Here is an 11,445-nt window from a genome sequence, read left to right on the forward strand (position 1 = left end):
GCTTAGGTCAGGCAACCTGTCCTGTCCATGGCTGGCACCAGATTTAGCTGTGCTGCGTATGGAAGACTGGGGAAAGATGGCATCGCCACACAGTGTGCCTGCAACGTCACTTCCTCTGAAAGGTCATTCTTAAGGAGGTGTTTTATCTAGACTTAACAATGAAGGATAGCTGATGTCTTCTCCTTAGAAGACTCCATGCACAAGAAAAATAATTGCTTCTGGGAAAAGGAGTCCATTTCAGTACCTTTGGCATTGCCTTTTCTGTCACCAAACAGTGTCCCTCATACCCACTAGACAGGTGCTTATTCCTTGCTTCAGTAAAATTTCTCAAATGATCATCAATGTAAGGGGCAGCTAACAAAGTCATTGCAGAACAAGTCTAGAAAATGGAGCCTCCATTACACCAAGCCTTGGAAGGTAAAATTGTGCTGTGTTGGACAAGCTTGTATCTCTGTGATTCTCTCCTTTGGCACACGCATGGATGCAAATGGGAAGGGGCCTGACTTGTGTAAAACATCAAGCCCCTGGCTCATCAGGAGGGTAGAGTGGTCCCAAAGAACAAACCCACACAGTGTGTAGAGGGGCCTTGGATGGTGCGCAATTAAAGTAGTCATTTAATAATTTACTGTAAATTTAGTTATTGTAAAATTATTGTTATTTAGTTTGTTTTTAGTTATCATATGTAGGTTGGGCCTTTTCTGGATTCCTTAAATGTGACTTTGGATCATGGAGAAGTTATGGGTGATTGCAAAGTTAGACATAGACATCAATGAAACCTCCTTGGACATAGCACTGGGAAAGCAGCAATGCTCTATGCCCAACTTAACATTTTCATGTTTCTTAAGTTATTTATTATTTTAATTCCTAGAGAAGAGATTCTAAATCACATTTGACTCAGAGTAATCCTAAGACCCCAGTCCCTGGTTTAATCATTGTCCCGTTGGCAGCAGACCAAAGCTCACTTCATGAAAAGCATGCTCATCCTTTCTCCGAAAGGGGCCATAGGAACTGATGTGCTATGATGCTCACGGAGCTGTGCAGTTGATGTCATTGATGTTTCCATCATGCAGCTTTGCAGTCATAGAGAGCAGCTGTCCTAATAATAATAATACTAGGTCAATATTGACCCTTTCCTGGTATGGTCCAGCAATCCAGGATGCCGAGAGAAGTTTCAGGGACTTCCAATGCCTCCTATGGAGGGACACCTTCTCCTAAGATGTCCCCAGAAGTGAAGGTTTTGAGTAGATATTGGAACCCAAGTCTGGACATTTATTCTGCAGGAAAGAATGGTAAGTCCTCCACAGGCTGGGAAACATGCAGTGTTGGATGCAAGGAAATGATATCAGCTGGCCTGTAGTTTTAAACATGATTCTCACAAAGGTCAAGGGTGACCCTACAACTTTGAAAAAGTGACAAGCATTGCAAACTGTCCTGTAAATTTGTAAAGTCAAGAAATCCGGTTCCATCCTGTCAACTTCCTCACTAGCAAGGAAAAGTAACATTAACCAAAAGACGTGCCTTTAGATGTAAGTTTAAATAAAGCACCTCTACAAAAGATGAAAATTCTATGTAATTTCACATAATTAAATGGAGCTATTTTGTCACGCTACAATTTTCTGCTCTGCTCCTTATGTCTACAATTTTGATGTTCGTCATGGACTTGGATGGCTTATTTCCGTGCAGGCTTACTCACATTTGTGGGGTGCGGATGGTAATTACTCTCCTACCCAAAACCAAACAAAATGCCCCCAGTTCTCAGTCTGAGGACACTTAAAAAAATTTGTAGCACAGAAAGCAGGGAATGTTCTTTGAATTTGAGCACAAACAGTGACAGCTTTTCAAAGGTCACTGTTTTTTCTGTCTGTTCTGCCCTTTCTTCATCGTCCTTCTTTTGGTGAGAATTTGATTGAGCATCTTGACATGAGCCTTTCTGGAAGGCTGCACTTGGCACCCCATTCCGAAGGTTACTATTTCTTACTACAAGGAACAGTGTTTTCAAGGGTGCTTCATTAGAAAACATTCATTTCCTTGTCTCTTCAAATAGGGTATTATAAGAACTGTCAAAGGCAGAAGTCACATGTTTCGTTCATTTTTTTCTCTTCTCATCTTTGTGTTCTTTCATACACATAAAGGTTTGAAGTGTACAGGCTTCCTGTGTAGACAGAGTTCATGTACTAAGTAAGATCTGTAAAGTCAGAAGACGGAGCCTACTTGATGAACCTTGTCATGTGAGAATCGTTCTGGACCAAGAAGATTGTAGAAATCTAGACAAGGTCGTGTTGATGCTTCCCGAGACTCCGCCCAGTGACATAGAAGCAACATGGCATCTTAAAGTTTCCCTTTAAAATGGTCTTGACTCTCTTACGTCTGAAGTGGTCCACACTTAAGATGTGAAGTGATTAGCAGAATAAAGTCTATGTTAATATGGAAAACTGCGTAGGTGGCTTATGATTGGCACACTTGTACAACCCCATACTTGCTGAAGACTTTGTGGTTTGACATCGCATGCTCCCAAGGACAATTTCATTGATATTCTTTTTTTTTTTTTTTGAGAGGAACCTGACTGGCCTACAATTTGATATGTGGACCAAGTGGGCCTCAAGCTCACAGAGATCCACATGCCTCTGCCTTCCACTTGTTGGGTATAAAGGCATACCTGGCTACTGATGTTCTTTATTCCATGGGTAAAGAGACACGGGGGTGAGCTAGACATCAGCAACAGTTCACACACTTCACGTGGACTTGCCCACAACACTCTTCTTTAGGAAATTTGGAATGACTAATGAAAACTCCAAGATGTTGTTCTACAACCAACCAACCTCCCTCCCCCCACCATGTGCTCTCTTCCTTCTCCCTACATTCCTTTCTCCCTTCCTCTCTGTTACTGTGATTTTCTATATCATGTGCAATAGGATTTGAACAGTGTTCGTTAACTTGCATACTTATATAATGACTATAATGCAATAGGTAATTATCCTAAATTTGAAATGAATAAGACCAAGTGTGGAAAGAAAAACATCTAGCTCCTGAAGACACATGACAAATGGCAATGGTCTGGAACAGACTGTTGATATCCAAGAGGTCTGTAGAGTTGGCCACATCACCGACTCTGGCTTTGCTATTGACTTGGGAAAGGGAACTGAGAGGTGTGGACAGGCCAGAGATCTGATCCTGCCTTAAATCAGATTATTGAGCAAGAGATGTTGCTGGAAGGATAGCTCTCCTGATCTCTGATTGGTTTTTGTTTGTTGTTTGTTTGTTTTTTGTTTTTGCTCTTTTGTGTTTTTGTTTTGTTTTCGAGATAGGGTCTCCATAGTCCCAGCTGGTTCCAAATTTCCTATGTTGCCAAAGGTGACATTCAACTTCTGATCCCTCTGCCTCTACATGCTAAGTGCTCGTGCTCCCATTACAGGTGTGAACAACCACATGCGACTGTCTGATTTTTCAAGTAGTTTCAAGCCAAGTATTATTGTGCATGTTAAATGAGTTTACCACTCTATTTCAGATGTAAAAATAATCATTTTTCCATCGCTATTCTTTTCCTTCAAATCTTTTGGCTTGAACCACTTACACCAGAGCGAACAAACGAATTCATTTGTCAAGGGTGTCCAAGTCTGTGGCTGTCAGCTGAGATGAAACCCCAACTTGTTCACGCTGAAGAAACAGACTCCTGATCGTGAGAGCCAGTGCTGGAAGTCCATAGGAACAAGTTTGCTCCTGCTCTGGCTTTCCCTGTGTGATCAGTAAACCTGTTGAAAGGCAAAGCCTCATCCAGGAATTAGTTCTGAGTAGGAGGCTATAATATGACATGCTGGGAAACATTTGAAAATCTAACGAACTCCATACAAGCAGTATTAGCTCTTAGGTATAATCACTCAAAGATGGCTCGAGGTATGGGCTGTTGGTGTTTTCCCTTAACCTTAAACCTTGGATCATAAAGGCAGGAGTTTCCCTCTCTCTGGCCCTCAGCTTTGTACTCATTAGTTGCTAATGAAGCAACCGTCGTAGAGCTGGGTCTCACGGGGCCAGTTGCCCTCGGGTTAAGAGAAAAATTTCTCAAAGACACAGGTGGAATCCCCATTTCTAGGCAGCTACAGGCATATGTCTATCATGGGCTATGGTCTGCTCTTGAGAGGAGACTCAGGGTGTTCAGTGCATTGCAGTCTACAGCTACACTTGGACAAAAGGAGACCAAAGATGCCAAGCGCTAAGAACAACCTGCTGTGCTGGGCATTGACATATTTGCCAGCGTTTTTCCTTAATGATAAAGAAAATTCTAAACAATAATTTTTTTAAAAAGGAGAAAATTCAAAAGGTCTTGCTCAAGTGTACTCTTTACCCTAAAAGGGATTTTTTTTTTCTGAATAGACTGCATTGCACAAGATTTTAAGTATTGGTCTTGGTTTCCGTAGGTCTTTTTGTTTTGTGGTCATGGAACATAAACCCAGGGTCTTGTGTATGCTAGGCATGTGCTCTACCACCGAACCCCAGACTCCCGAAATCTGGCTTCCCACTAGTGACTTGTATATTGCTTTCCTAAAAATAGGGTCCACTCCACCTCCACATCTGTCTCGCGTCCTCAGCCTCTGGACAGACATCAAGAAGGACAGACTTGGGAAGTGAGCAATGTCCCTTGGAGTCCCGGCCCTCTGCCAGCTGAGAGAGCAAACATGGAAAGTCCTGCCCTCACACCTCGGGAACAGAACTGTATTTGCACAATATGTGCTAATAACCCTCCCCAGACTGGCTCCATGACTGGGAGCCCAGAGTAAACTCGAAATGCAAGTAATTCTGCTCAAAATGCATTTAAAAGTTAACCACTAAAAGTCGTGGGCATATAAAATCTTTTTCTTCTTTCTCTCTTCACTCATCTTGGCACCTTTAAATTTGCCATTTAATGTCTTTCTAAGAAAGAAAACAATTAAAATCACAAATTATTAGCATGGGTTTTGGATTATATTGTTATATTACAATGTCACCTTTAAGTACAAATTCTAAAGTATTCCATTCAGAAACCTATTACTGTGTATCTCACAGATTCTGTGTATTCTGTCCTTCCCAGAATGCTGGGGACACCGGAAATACTTGCTCTGTTGTGCTGCTTATTCGTATATATCGCGCATGCATGAGTTGATGTGCACGCACACGACTAACACTGTGTCTGGCTTACTGATGAGCAAGGAAGAAATAGGAAGAGAAGAAACTGTGGCTGCCCAGGTCTCTCTCCCATCACTGCCCCCCTCCAAGCGTTTAGTGGCCACAAAGAAGCAGCCTGACTTAGAAAAAGAGTTTGGCTTTCTTGTCATTCTCTTAGAAATGATTTTGTACTAGCTGGCATGTGCAGACTGAGCACGGCCCCTCACGGCTTTCAGTCTATTTCTTTCTCTTCTCTTATTCAGTCTAAAATAGAACACATTTCTATTGTATTGCATCCTTGCCATCGCTCCACAAAGTGAATTCACTAGAAGGTTAAGTGTGAGACATTATGCACGTAACACCCAAACAGGGAAGCAAGAATAGCAGACGTGGGGCAGTCTCTGGATGGCCTTTCCTTCAGTCTCTGCTCCACTCATTGTCCCTGTATTTTCTCTTGATAGGAACAATTCTGGATTAATATTTTTGAGATGGGTGGGTGGTCCCATCCCTCAACTGGGGGCCATGCCTATCCACTGGATATGGTGTCTACATATTCTATCTCTCTTTTGTCGGTTGTTTTGGGTAATGTCATCCCTGTTGGGTCCTGGGGACCTCTTGGGTCCTGAAGGGAAGACCATCCAGAGACTGCCCCATGTAGGGATCCATCCCATTTCTACGTAGACACCAAACATAGACACTATTGTTGATGCCAAGAAGTGCTTGCTGACAGGAGCCTGGTATAGCTGTCCCCCTAGAGGCTCTGCCAGAGTCTGACCAATACAGATGCAGATGCTTGCAGCCAACCATCGGACTGAGTGTGGGGACCCCAGTGGAAGAGGTAGGAAGGACTGAAGGAGCTGAAGGGATTTGAAACACCATAGGAAGAACAAAAATATAAACCAGCCAGAGTCCCCAGAACTCCCAGGGACTAAACCACCAACCAAAGAGTACACATGGAGGGACCCATGGCTCCAGCAGCATATGTAGCAGAGGATGGCCTTATCTGGCATCAGTGTGAGTGGAGGCCCTTGGTCCCATGGAGGCTTGAGGACCCAGCATAGGGGAATTCTAGGGCTGTGAGGTGGGAGTGGGTGGGGGGGGGAGCACCCTCATAGAGGCAGGGGAGGGAGAGGGGATTGTGGGGGTTTAGGAGGGAAAACTGGGAAGGGGGATAACATTTAAAATTCAAATAAATAAAATAACCAATAAAAATGGCAGATATACATATATGAGGTTCTTTTCCACACATGCATAGCCCATCGTACCATGCAACTTTACCTACAAGGCACAAACTCAAAGATAAAGTTATTAATAATTTCTAGACTTAGAACCATCACTATAGCTAGCTTCCCATCACTATAACAAAACACGCAAGATGCTTAACTGATGAAAAGGAAATCAGAAATCTGAAGGTTCCAAGTTTATGATCAAAAGGCTTTGCTTTTGTCCTCTTGCAAGACAGCAGATCTTTGATGGAGTGGCGGGCAAGGAAAAACTGCTTACCTCATCAAATAGGCAGCAAAATCCACCATGAATAAGGTCCCGAGAAATGTAGTGCCTTCTGAAAGCATGCCTCCAGTGAGTTAGGGACCTAAAGGGAGGTCTTACCTCTCGGAGGTTTTACTCCGCCCTCATAGTGCCATTTTGGGTACCAAGCCTTTAACATATGAAAACCAAGGCTCTCTCACAGTGTTCTCCACTGGCCCCAGATGTCCGTGTCCACATTATAATGTAAAGTGCGTTCATCATATCTCAACTATTAAGTGCTCTCTCTGGGTGCGCTCACCAGTCTGACTGCCATCTATCTGAGTTTCAAGGGGGAACGCTGTGGAGACTCTTGTGAAGGTAGAATAGAAACCCACAGCTGTATAAGGATCAGTGACAGCACGGTGCAAACAGGGAGAACGTCATCTTCTAAGATCAACACTGAAATGGAGCAATATCTGCATATCAGATATATACATGACAATTCATAACAGAGAAATTATGAAGTAGCAATGAAGACATTTTATGGTTGGGTTCACCACATGTGATGAACTGTATCCCAGAATTAGGAAGGATGAGAACCACTGCCTTAGAGAAACGGTCTTGGACGTGAGGTGCCCTGAGGCTGTTTTTATAAAATCAAACCATGTAAATTTTCTGGCACGGGTTTGCATTTCTGTTCTCAGAAGCCTATGATGGACTTTAGGGCTGGAAAGATTTCTAAGATGGCATCCAGGAATCTTTCCTAATGGTTTCTATCTGAAGCAGTTGGCTTCTTAAAATTGGTACTAACAGCTGCACTCCCCATGGCTGCAACCTTGTAAGATCTGGAGATTCTGAGAAACTTTCTACTCTGTTCATTGCCTTCGGTGGTCACAGGTAAACTTGTCCGAAGCGCCCAGTAATAGCCATGCAACAGTGGGATGTTTACTGCCTGGACAGTTTTGCTAGCAGATAGAAACTAGCCATGGTCAAATGAACAAGATGCTGCCAAGTGTTGCTATGGCACAGCCAGAGTGAGCTTCCGGTCTCAGTCCTAGTAGACTCCCCATTTCATCTGAAACTTCATGAGCGCAGCCCTTATTCACATTCTTTTTCTCTTCTCTTTTATTGGCTATCTTTTTAAATTTACATTTCAAATGTTATCCCTTTCCTGGTTCCCCTCGAGAAACCCCCTATCCCCTCCCCCTCCCCCAGCTTCTAAGAGGGTGCTCCCCCACCCACCCAACCACCCACTCCCTCCTGCCTCCCCACCCTCGAGTTCCCCTACACTGGGGCATTAAGCCTTCACAGGACCAAGGACCTCACCTCCCTCTGATGCCTGGCAAGGCCATCCTCTGCTACATATACGACTGGAGCCATTCTTAATAGCAATTTTAATAGCATTTTGATCTCTGCCCCAAAAGCATCATCCATTCATCTTAAATCACTATATTTTAGGCTTTTTTCTAGTATTGAATTACATAACCTCTTAATGACCAATTCTAAAGACTCCTCCATAGCACCATTGATCACAGTTACAGCAGTGGTCCCACTAAGTGTTACCTCCTTTCTGTATTAGTCAACTTTCTGTTACTATAACAAAGTACTTAGAATTATAAACTTGCAAAGAGAAAAGGCTCATTTCAGATCATGATTCTGTAAGTTCAAATCTCTGTGGTCAAGCAATCTCATTGCTTTTGTCTTCTCAAACAGCAACATGTGGAAGAAGTGCATGGTGGGGGTTAAAAACCACTCACCAGCCAGAAAGCAAAAAGAAAAAGAATTGGGGGAAGGCTTCTTATAGTCCTATTTAACTAATTAAGAACGTGGTCCTATTGCCCTAAGGTCTTCTTATAGGCCCCACCTCTCACTGCCAAATGCCATTGCTGTAAAGGCCGAGTCTTTAGCACATATATTGTTGGAGGACATCCAAAGTCTAGCAGAAGAGCACAGGCTCCTTTGAGGCAACAGTCCACACGCTCACGCGGCTGGCTCTGGACATACTCTGGCTGTTAGTTTCACCTCATCTACTTAACAAATGCCATGTGTAGCTCTATCAGTATTTCTTCTCCCCAGATTTCATTTACCTTTATAGAGTAAATTAACACCTATATTGCTCCCTGGGTTCCCCCTGGCTCTGAAGATCATATTGAATCTTGAACGCATTTTAATACAAAACAGGTCTGAAATAAAATTCACCATTTTCCTTCTAAATCTGTTCTTCTTGCTTTAGTTGCTGGAACCAAAATTCTCTACACTGGGGTCATAGACAACAGGGTACTGACGGTACAATAGTTCCTCAGTGGACACTCGTTTACTGATTCTGTTTGAAATCTGCCTGTAGTTTTATACATTTATAGGATTAACCTGGGCTGGAGAGATGGCTCAGCGGTTAAGAGCACGGACTGTTCTTCCAGAGGTCCTGAGCTCAATTCCCAGCAACCACATGGTGGCTCACAACCATCTGTAATGGGATCTGACGCCCTCTTCTGGTGTGTCTGAAGAAAGCAATGGCATACTCATACATAAAATAAATATAGGATTAACCCATAATCAGTCTAAAATTGATCTTGGTTGTAGACTTTCCATATTCTTTTCAATTGGTAATAACTTTTAAAAATATTTTAAAGATTATTTTTAAGAGAGAGAGGCTTTGGATAAATGAGGGCAGAGGGCAGTACTGGGCATCAGACATCCTGGAGCTGGATAGGGGCATGTGCATGCTATGCTGGTTCTTGAACTTGGGTCCTTGTGAAGATCTACAAGCACTCCCGCTGAGCCATTTCTCTAGCTCCTGACCATACATACATTTTGAGATTTTTTTATAATAATCTTTAAGACACTAGATAGAAGCAGGGGATGACTTTATGCAACACTGACCAAAAATCTTTAAAATGATAAACACTGGTAATAGTAGCTAGTGGAGTCCTTCCAATTGTCCCCAAATATGCAGCTGTTTCCTCTCCCCCTTCCCTGCTTCCCTCCTCCCTTCTTCATAAATATGTACTTTTCCAAAACCTTAACCAAGGGCCTTACTCTTAGTCCATTTCAAGGCCATGTTGGATACTGCCTCCTTTGCATCTTGCAGGGATTGTAATTTGACAAGACTTTAATTATGGTGTCTTGATATTTCCACTGCTTACCTCTTCTGGCTAAACCATAAGCATGGTGGCAGTATTCGTGGTGTTTTTCCTGGCACTTTTGATTTAAACTAGGAAATAGGAAAGCCCAAAGGGTATTAAAAACAAACTGATAAAAAAAATACAGAGTAACAAAGAAAGACAGGGCCTTAGAGAATTTTACACCTCAGGGTGCTAGTTGGCTTGCATTCAAAAGAGATTGGAGTTGGTTAATTTTTGGGCAGGACCTTGCACTTCAGGTTCTCAAACCTTTGTTTTTGGTGTGGTATTGTGGAAACATCAACATTGCTTTCTTGGCTGGTTAGACCCATCCAGTCACCAACTGCCTCAATGCTGAAGGAGACTTTCCCTTATTTAAGATGGCCCAGGCACTGAAAACAGTGGACTGCTTGTAATATAAATCCAAAGGCATACCAAAATAGCATGGCACATCTGAGTGGCCCAGAAAGTGTTACATCCAAGAAATAGGAAGCCAGCTTAGAGTCCATGATGATGTTCTCTATCCAACTGCTCCTCGGTAAAGCAAAAGTACTACTCTCTTAAATACAACTTGATCCTAAAGCGGTGGTTCTCAGCCTTCCTAACGCTACAACCCTGTAATCCAGTTCCTCATGGTGACCCCCCCAACCATAAAATTATTTCATTGCTACTTCATAACTAATTTTGCTACTGTTATGAATCATCATGTAAATATATGATATGCAGGATATCTGGTATGTGACCCCTGTAAAAGGGTCATTCAACTCTGAAAGAGGTCATGACCCACAAGTTAAGAACCATTGTTCTAGACTTTAAGTTTTTTTTAATGATAATGACAGTAATCATGTAATTCAAAAGTGTTCTCTTTAATAGCACTATTTCAAATATTATTAACAATTCAGTGACATCACACTGGACAACGTCAAAGACAAACATGTAGAATATTGATTGATCAAAAATAACTGATTTTTTTGTTTGATGCACTTGACGTGAGTTTAAAGCAGAGGTGAAACGAGCAATTCCTGCCTTTAAAAGTAAATCAATCGGAGGCATCAAGAATATATGCACCTGAGTGATTAAAGGAAGACGGTGGATAATAAGTAGCCTTGCAAAAGAGAGCAATCAGAGGAGGAAGAAACTAGAGCCCTGTGTAGAGAGGTGGGTAGGGTTTAGGAAGACTTGAGGCTTGAGTTTTTGTTGTTGTTGTTGTTGTTGTTGTTGTTGTTGCTGTTGTTGTTTTGTTTTGTTCAGAACCACATTTTTTCCAAGGACATTGGCAAGGTACAATATGAGTGAAGCTTCAGATATTGTTGGTTCTGAACATTATTTCACATTTGTTTAGCTTTGAAAGCATATGACGATCTCAAAGATGAGGCCATGAGAAGCAATAAAGACCTGGAGCACACTCAGTCACGAAGGGGTTTACATACTTTGAAGAATAGCTCATCCTTAAGAAATTACTTCTTAAATGGAAGGAGATGTTGAAGGGATAAGAGAAATCCGTATGACCCTCTATGTCTTAGCTGTTTGTTTTCCAGTATTGAGCAATAGAAGCTCACGGTAGATGGAAGTCTCCAATACTGTATATTATTTCCAGTTATTTTCTTTTTAGAATGTTAATGGATTTATCTTATTGTTTTACAGTTTCATACACACAGTGTGTGTATATACACATGTGTATATGTATATATATGTATATGTAATTTATTCTGATCACTCTTAC

Source organism: Rattus norvegicus, chromosome 8, assembly GCF_021556685.1.
Source record: "Rattus norvegicus strain SHRSP/BbbUtx chromosome 8, alternate assembly SHRSP_T2T, whole genome shotgun sequence".
Classification (NCBI taxonomy): Eukaryota; Metazoa; Chordata; class Mammalia; order Rodentia; family Muridae; genus Rattus; species Rattus norvegicus.